Here is a 9,972-nt window from a genome sequence, read left to right as displayed (position 1 = left end):
GGACATACAGTACTCCTTCCTTCCTTAGACTGAGAAAAAAAATACCGTATATACTAGAGTATAAGCTGACCCGAATATAAGCCAAGGCACCCAATTTTACCACAAAAACTGGGAAAACTTATTGACTCGAGTATAAGATGAGGGTGGGAACTGCAGCAGCTACGGGTCAAATTCAAAAATAAAAATAGATATTAATAAAATTGCATTATTTGAGGCATCAGTAGATTAAATGTTTTTGAATATTTAAAACTGTAATTTAAGATTTCAATAAGATAAGACTGTCCAACTCTGAATACCTATATACTCAAGTATAAGCCGACCTGAATAGAAGCCGGCCAGGACCCTCACTCGAGTATAAGCCGAGGGGAGCTTTTTCAGCCTTAAAAAAGAGCTGAAAAACTAGGCTTATACTCGAGTATATACAGTATGTTGAATTAGTAGATCCTTTTGCTATTGTTGGGTGCCTTCAGGTCACTTCCGACTTATGACGACTGTCCAGAATAAATCCTTCCAAATGGATTGATGTAATAATATCCATGGGTTTAAAACTCTCAAGGCCATGAAGGCTTTTGTGTATGTTTGTGTCATAAAGAAAGCATATAGGGAGTATGAACAAATGGACATATTCTGGTGTTTGTGTAAAGTCACGGATAAAGGTGCAGATTGGCTATAGTTAGACAAAATTGTAAAGTGCAAATAAAAAATTTAAAGGTCCCATTTACATATGAGGACCTTTAAATTTTTTATTTGCACTTTACAATTTTGAGATCAAATATTGCTGTTTTATCTACAGCAATTAGTGAATTTTATTGCTTTTACCAGGGGGTACTGTGAATTTATGATGTTGTGTTTGACTGTTTATTGCCTATGTTTTGTTTTGCACTTGTTGTATTTTGTATGTTACACCTTGAGTGTTCTGTGAGCTGCCCCAAGTCCCTCTGGGAGATGGTGGCAGGATATAAATAAAGAAGTTATTATTATTATTATTATTATTATTATTATTATTATTATTATTATTATTATTATTATTATTATTCACCTCTCTCTTGCTGTGCAGAGAGTGACTCCCGATTGTAGGTGAATGAATCTGTCAAACTCAGTCTCAATTTTAGTTGATGCTGGACATTTGGGATGTTTTGATATTTTTATGAACACTTTCAGTGCACATTTCCCCTACAGCAAACTTGTGTAGATTTTTGCTAATGCAAAATTCAAAGAACTCTGAGTTTCAAGCATGACCAAGTTTCAATTCTCACAGTAGTCTGAAGTATGAAATGAGGTATCATTTCTCCATGCCTTTCCCCAACATAGATTTCCCCCTTGGGATATTGTTCCCGTATTTAAACATAATGCTCCTTCCTGTCCTAAGGTAAGAGAAAGCTGATGATGACCTGAGACAACTATACAAGCTGTTGACAGAATCCTCAGATTACATTTGTATTTTAAGTCTGTCCTCATTCCATGGTTATGTTCATGGAACCAACAAAATCATTACACTATCCATATATAGATAAAAGTTTGGAGTGTGCTGACAGCAGCTGTAAAGTTATGCAGCTCTCTTACTTTTTGTGTATTGTTAGGAGCTGGAGTATGATTTATTGATTCTTAATTTATCAACAACATTTATTTGAGGATCTGCATGACAAAAAATCATGAGATGATTCTCTGTGTGGTCTGGTCTGAAAAAAAATGCTAAAAAATAAAAAGTGTTATTATTTGAATCAATTTCTATACTAATGTCCAAAACTAATGTTATTTGAGATCTAACAACTAGTGATACCTTTACAGAGGATAATGTTTAATTCCCCCACCTGGAGTCTGAAACACTGAAGATGCTTAACAGATAATACAATTTTCCTGAAAGTGTGTCTCTAGACCTCATTTTCACAGCAAATATGGACTATAGGTAGATTATGTATTCAATTGTTCCCATTGGTTTTTCCAGATGGAACTGTGCAGCAGGCTAAACCATTAAGCTGCACAATTTGCTGATCAGAAGGTCAATGGTTCGAATCCACAGATGGGGTGAGCTCCCATTGTTAGCCCCAGCTTCTGCTCTAATCCTGGATCCCCGCTGTGAGATTTTGCTTAGTTATGACCAGTAATGTGATAAACATTTTTCACTCTATGATTGAATCCACAAATCTGGCATCACAGCATAATTGATTAAGCTAGTTAATTTTTTCTAAGAGGCATTTCATATCTCTCTCATAATGATAGCTCTTTTACTGTAACATATTTGCTTCAAATACACTCCCCTTCTTCCATAGATATGTAGGTTAAACATCTTTGCTTCAGCCAATTTTATTAGCATTTTCATTATCTTCACTCCCCAGGACTCCCCGCTGTTTGGTTTCTTGGCAATAGGAGAGTAGACACACTTTTTTCAGACTAAGGCTTCATTGTAGGCTTTAAAAAGGAGAGGAATAAACAGAGCACAGTTATATAATATATACAAGAAAGATAACAAACATGTTGATTGTAGTGCCAGGTCTATAATTTTAGAATGAATTTCAGAATAGTTATATAAATTGAGCATTTATAGTTATATGAACAGAGCATCCCTTAGCCAAAATGCTTAGGATCAGAAGTATTTCAGATTTTTCTGGATTTTAGAATACCTATATTTGCATGAGGGGCACAGCGGGTTATACCGCTAAGCTGCAGAACTTGCTAACCAGAAGGTCGGCAGTTCAAATCCGTGGGACAGGGTGAGCTCCCGTTGTTAGCCCCAGCTTCTGCCAACCTAGCAGTTTGAAAACATGCAAATGCAAGTAGATCAATAGGTACCGCTTCAGCGGGAAGGTAACGGAGCTCATGAGCAGTCATGCTGGCTGCATGACCTAGGGGTTGTCTATGGATGACACTGGCTTAGAAATGGAGATGAGCACCACTCCGCAGAGTCTGACTTGACTAGACTTAATGTTAAGGGGAAACCTTTACTTTTATAGCAAGTGAAGCTGAGAAAAGAGGTGGCTTTATGATTCACCTCTTCACTCAAATGTTAAGAGCTGGGCTACTAGTCTCTCTTCTCATCAGATTTTCAAATAATTTCTCTTCTTTGATTCTGTTCTGCAGGAGACAGATGCTGCATAGACTTGACTGCTGCTGGCTGGCATCCTATTAGGGATAGACATTTATAAGTGTTTCTTATGGATATGTGTGCCCTTTTGGGAATGCTATAGGGCTTAATATTCTTTCTCTCTCTCTGCCGTGCTGTTCAGTAAATCACAGCCTGTGTTTTGCTCAGTCTAGCATAGGCGGACCTAATGTGCTGCACTAAGTCATATAGAATTGCCGTCAATGAGTCCAGAGACTGCTGGCAATTCAAAGTCAGTATACATTCTCCAGCCTTTCTCTAGAATCAAGTGAAATGTTCTTTGCAAAAACAACACCAACTGTCAGCTCACCACAGCCGCTCCTGAATGAACACACGAGACTCTCTGTGATATCACCAGAAACTTTTACTGTAGGAAACATGAACATCAAAAAAGCCAAGAATGGGAGGCTCCGGCCAACCATCCTTTATATACCCTCCCCCTCATTTGAAAAGTCTCTTCCCGCTCAGTAAAACCCCGCGCAAATTCCCCGCCAAGTCCAGCAGCCGTTTCTTCTCCGAGTCCTGAAACGCAGGTGTCTTATCAATGTCAGTGACCCTGAAACTCAGAGCCACATCCAGGCTCTAGTAGCAGGGTTCTGACATGGCGTCCTCCTCCCCTTCGTCCTGGAAGGAAAAGATTAAACACAACTATTGTTCTCCGCTGTCCAGAGTTCCTTTATACTTTTTTAACAGGCTGCAATGGAATACCGGGTGTACCTTTCCTAGGTCCTTGGGTAGCCTCAGCTCATAGGTCACTTCGTTTATTCTTTTTGCTACCCTGAACGGCCCTATATAGCGTGGAGCCAATTTTTTAGATGGGAACCCCAATTTCAGGTTTTTTGTGCTCAGCCAAACCAGATCCCCTTCGCCCAATTTGTCCCCCTCTCGGCGCCTACGATCTGCAAAGAGCTTGTACTTCTTTTGTGTTTCCCGCAATGCCTCCACCACGTTCTGCCACCCTTGCTTAATTTTGGCCGGCCATTCCTTGTCGGTCTGGCCCTCTCCTTCCTTCCACTCGGGTAGCCTGGGGAAAGGTGCCACCTCCTGTCCGTATACTATTTCGAATGGGGCACGACCTGTGGCCGAATGTACGGCCCCGTTAAAAGCCATCTCAGCAAACGGAAGAAGGTCCGCCCAATCATCCTGTCTATAATTGGTGTACATCCTCAAGAATTGGCACAGTGTTTGTTGGGTGCGTTCGACTCCCCCGTTGGTTGCGGGATGAAAAGCCGAGCTCAGGTTCCTTTCTGCTCCTAACAGCTGTAAGAATTTTCCCCAAAATTTTGCAGTAAATTGGACTCCCCGGTCGCTAATTATTTTGTCGGGACACCCATGTAGGCGATATACATGCTTCACATACAAATCAGCAAGTTTTTCAGCTGAGGGGAGTTTTGGCAGGGCCACAAAGTGTGCCTGTTTTGAGAATAGGTCCAATATTGTCCAAATGTATCTGTGGCCTCTGCTGGGGGGTAGTTCGCCTACAAAATCCATGGCCACGCATTCCCATGGCCTCATGGGCTCCACCACCTTCTGCAATAGCCCCTGGGGCTTCCCAGGTGGTGTTTTTCCCTCTGCACATAATTCACACTGCGTGACGTACCCCCTGGCGTCTTTCCTCATTCCGGGCCACCAGCATTGTTTGGCCAACAGTTTAATAGTCCTGGTGGGGCCTAGATGACCCGCACCCTTGTTATCGTGGCACTTCCTTAACATTTCTCGTCTTAAACATTCAGGAATATACAATTTCTTATTTACAAACACCAAATCCCCACACAATTCTCCCTTTTCTTTGTTAGTTTGTAACCATTTGTCCATTCCATACGCTCGTTTCAACTCTTCCTCCCATATTTCTCCTCCCCCCGTGGAAATGGCAGTACGTTTGTTTTCTTTGGCCGCTTGTGCTCGAGTTAGTACTGCCAGGCCCCATTGCTTATCTAGGAACAGGCTCCCTTCAGATTCCTGAATTCCTCCCCCGTGCTGAGGCATCCGAGAGAGAGCGTCAGCGAGTATGTTATGTTTCCCCTGGAAGAATCTGAGTCTGAAATCAAAACGGCTGAAATATTGGGCCCATCTAATTTGCTTCGCTGATAGTTTACGAGGGGATCTTAGATACTGTAAATTTCTATGATCAGTCCACACCTCAAACGGTGTTCCACTTCCTTCCAGAAAGTGTCTCCAGCACTCTAGTGCTTTTAGAATCGCTAAGGCTTCTCTCTCCCAAATCGGCCAATTTTTTTCTGTATCGCTAAACTTTTTTGACAGATAGCCACATGGCTTCAGGTTCCCCCCCTCGTCTTTCTGCAGCAGAACTGCCCCATATGCCCGGTCTGACGCATCGCAATGTAATACAAAGGCCTTAGACATATCGGGGTGCTGTAGGACAGGTTCCTCAGTAAAACGCTTTTTAAGGGCTTCGAAAGCTTCCTGGCATTCTATTGTCCATGTCAGTTTGGCCCCTGGGGCCTTCACTTTGGCTGTTTCTCCCCTGCCTTTAGTTTTTAACAAATCCGTTAATGGCAAAGTGAGGCGCGCAAAGTCCTTGATAAATGTTCTATAGAAGTTTGCGAACCCTAGGAAGGATTGCAGCTGCTTCCGTGTTTTGGGGGCTTCCCACCCCCTCACGTCTTCCACCTTCGCAGGGTCCATCGCCACTCCCTGGGAGGAAATCCTATACCCCAGAAAGTCTATCTGGTCTTTATTGAACTCGCACTTGGCAAGCTTCGCATACAGTTTCGCTTCCCTCAACTTTTGTAGGACTTCCCTGACTAGTTCTACGTGTTGCTCCTTAGTCCGAGACATTATCAATATGTCATCTAAAAAAATAAAGACTCCCCTGTACAACAATGGATGCAATACTTCGTTGATTAATTGCATGAACGCGGCCCCTCCCCCGCACAAACCGAAGGGGAGCACACGATAATTGAATAATCCGAATGCGCAGGAGAAGGCCGTCTTCCACCTGTCCTCTGGTTTGATCTGCAATTTATGGTAGGCCTCAATTAAGTCCAATTTAGTGAATATCTGTCCTTCCGATAACTGGGCGATCAAGTCCTTCACTAAGGGTAGGGGGTATTTATTTACAGTACTGATTGCATTTAGGCCCCTGTAGTCAATGCAGAGCCTCAGCGTTTGGTCCTTTTTCCGCCTGAACAACACAGGCGCCCCTAAAGGGGAATTTGAAGGCTCTATGAAACCCCTCGCTAGGTTTTTATCAATGTATTTTCTCAGTTCCTCCTTTTCCCTAGCTGACATCGGGTATATTTTTGCCTTGGGAAGCTCTGCTCCTGGGACTAGCTCTATTTTCACTTCAACTCTCCGCTTCGGTGGGAAATTGTCTGCTTCCTTCTCATCAAACACGTCCACAAAATCCCGATACTCTGGGGGTAATTTATCTGCCAGTTCTGCTATTCTGATAGAGTCTTCCTCCCCCCTTTTCCCTGGCTCCCTCTCCCCTTCCTGGCTCCCTTCTTCCAAATTCATCCTGAAGATCATGCTCTTATCCTCCCAGTTGATTTGCGGGTTGGCCTGCCCCAGCCACGGCATGCCTAGTATAACATTATAGCTGGCTATTTGTGATATCACAAATGACACCTTTCCTTCCCAACTCCCTATCTTACACTTTACATCTTCGGCACTGTACTTAGCTAACGATCCCGATGCTGTGGATCCGTCCAACTGCGAAAAAGCTATTGGGGATTCTAGGTTCGTTCTTTCGCATCCCAATCCCTCGGCTAATTCAGGGGAGATGATGTTCCTGGAACATCCACAATCCACAAATGCTTTGCAGGTTGCTTGTTTGCTGCCATTTTCAAGCTGAATGGGGACCACTATCATAGCTTTGTCCTGACTTACCAACCCCCCCGAGTGGTGCCTCATCGGTGGTTCTTCCTCGGCGCGTTTCCCTGCCACGGGCCTCCGCCTTCCCCTTTTCTCTGCCAGCACTCGGCAGCCCTGTGGCCCAACCGGCCGCACACGAAGCAGCCACTCCTGCTGGCGCTCACGTTCCCTGTCGGCTCCGTTCTCCTCCCGGCTGGGGTTGATCCCTCCTTCCGGCTCCCCTCTTTCATCTGCGGCCGCTGCTGTAGCCCTCCTCGGTGCCTCCTCGCCTGGGCCAGCGATGTCTCGACGCGCCCCGCCAGCTGAATCCATCCGCGCAGTGTGTCAGGCTCATCACGATGCACCGCCCAGGAGAGGATCTCCCGCCTGAGACCCTCTTTGAAGAGTTCTATCTTTGTTACTGCAGACCATTCCGGCACCTTTTCGGCGAGGCATTGGAACTCCTCCGCATACTCAGATACCGACCTCTGTCCCTGGGAGACGGTCTTCAACTTCTCCCTCGCCCGGATCTGCTCCAGTGGATCTCGGAAACGGGTCTCCAGGGCCCCCATAAAGCGTCGGAGTGACCCCAGACATGGGTCGCGCCGCGCGTGCAGCTGAACGTACCAGCTGGCCGCTCCCCTCTTCAACACTGCACCAATGGCCCGTATCCGGCTGGATTCCGTTCTAAAAGTGTGAGCATTGTCCTCCATATAGCCCCTCACCGTGGTCAGGAAAAAATCCAGTTCAGAGGACTCTCCCCCAAACTCGATCCTTAGTTCCTCTCGTCTTGGTAGGGGTCCCTGTGGTGGCAATCCCCAATTCTCCGCCCGTCGCAAGCCCCCTTGCGGACCAGTGGGCCCCGCTGTTGCTTCTCTTGGCCCTGTGCCACGCCCGGCATTCGCCAGGGGCACCAGGGTCTCAGCTGGGAGCGTAGCTGGGATTCTCGGAGGTTTTTCCCCTTCGTCGTCACTCTCCTCCACCCGCGTCAGGCTTGTTTGGGTCTTGGGCCGGGCGCCGGGCTCCTTTCGCATTTCCCTTCCCTTCGGTGCTGGGAGGTCTGCAAAGCCCTGGCTGCTTCCCACGCTCACGTCCCACATTGAGCCAGCCCGAAGTTCCCTTCCTCTCTCTGGCTCCGCCAAAAACGCCAGGCGCTCCATCGCCCTCGACATCACTGCCAGGGTGGTCTCCATCGCCGACATCCTCTCCTCCAGAAACACCATCCTCTGTGGGCCTGGGGAAGGTGAACCTTCCTCTCCTCCGGTGCTATCTCCCCGTACCACTCCACGCCTCTGGGTTACCCCATTTGGCTGGGCATAAGCGGTGGATGACGCCAGGGCCGCCAGCTGGTGGAACTCAGCGTCCGGCTCGGGAGTGGCCCTTCCCGACCTTCCTCCTCCTGCGCCCAAGAGCTCTTCATCCTCCACTTGCATGTTACACCTCACCGCTACAGCGGGATGGTGTCCGTATTCTTGGCTTAGTGTCAGCTCACCACAGCCACTCCTGAATGAACACACGAGACTCTCTGTGATATCACCAGAAACTTTTACTGTAGGAAACATGAACATCAAAAAAGCCAAGAATGGGAGGCTCCGGCCAACCATCCTTTATATACCCTCCCCCTCATTTGAAAAGTCTCTTCCCGCTCAGTAAAACCCCGCGCAAATTCCCCGCCAAGTCCAGCAGCCGTTTCTTCTCCGAGTCCTGAAACGCAGGTGTCTTATCAATGTCAGTGACCCTGAAACTCAGAGCCACATCCAGGCTCTAGTAGCAGGGTTCTGACAACCAACCCTTATTCAAAGTGTACTCCTGGTACAAAGTATTTCCTATGTAAGACACCTGCTGATTTATTAGTGTGGTAAATGCAGTCCTGGTGTGAAATCTACCTTCTATTGTAGAACAGTTAAAAATAGCAGGTGCCAACAATGCACCTGTATCGAGACAATCATAAGCTTGGCCTTATGAAGCCAAAACACTGCTGTGCTTAAGCCTTTTCTTCTCCCGCTTGCCAATTATTGTTTGTAGAATAACTCTCAAAGTCAAATGACGCAAGTATCCCTTTTTCTCTTGTTTGCTTTAGCTGCAGTTGGATCTAATCCATCTGTACCTTTTCCCAGCCTCTTGTTTGATTCAGACCATGTACATCAACTTTCCAAAACAAGCCCACTGAGATTCTGATATAAAGGGTAAGCTGATATCTGTACTGATTGTATTTTGTTTTTTAAAAAACTCATCTAAAGGTAGATCATGTTTAAACAGCTAAGAACCTGAGATTTTTCTTAGCCATGGGAATAGGAGAACCCATGATCACTTATCCTTAACTTCTTGACTATCTGTTTTTTTCATCCATCTCAGGACATTTTGATTGCAAAGGAAATATAATAAGATACAACAAATAAAATGCAAATGCATCCCCAACTCTTGACACAGTGAAACCCAATGTAATTTTTAGTGTTCGACACATGTATACAGGCCCTGAGATCCTTTAGAAAACTTTTTTTGGACCAACTAATGTGGAAACCAATATCTTTATTTGTCACACTAGAATTTAACATAAGTTTCCCCCTGAAACTCTGTGGTACTTGATCAGTGAATGCAGTTTGCCAGAAGTAGCAAATTGGCTTGATCACATTTGGGGATTAAAAGAGGAGATGAGTCAACAGCCACTGAAACTACCGTGGCCTATTGACTCTATTTCAGACCTCTTCACGCTCTGATTCACCTGCTGAATACGTAAACAAACCTGAAGCTGATTTGGGCAAAGAGGTTATTATTCTAGGATAAAGGCTGCCAAAGTTATCATGAAACAAGATAAAGCAGTCTCCTTTGGATGACTTATTTAGAAATGTGGTAGGATCAATGTGTTATTGTGCATCCTTTCCTATTTAAATGGGGTATGCACAAGTTAAACTATTAGAGTAAACAATTGGAGTTGACTGCTTTGGACACGTGAACATCTTGGGACAGTCTTGAAATAAATGACCTCACTGCAATCTTTGTTGTTTTCAGTGGTATGACAGGCTTGCCCAACATGAAGCCTGTAAAACAGTGGTTCT

The sequence above is a fragment of the Anolis carolinensis genome, chromosome 1 (genome assembly GCF_035594765.1).
Source record: "Anolis carolinensis isolate JA03-04 chromosome 1, rAnoCar3.1.pri, whole genome shotgun sequence".
Lineage (NCBI taxonomy): Eukaryota > Metazoa > Chordata > Lepidosauria > Squamata > Dactyloidae > Anolis > Anolis carolinensis.
The sequence above is the reverse complement of the archived record's forward strand: the minus strand, read 5'-3'. Positions refer to the sequence as shown.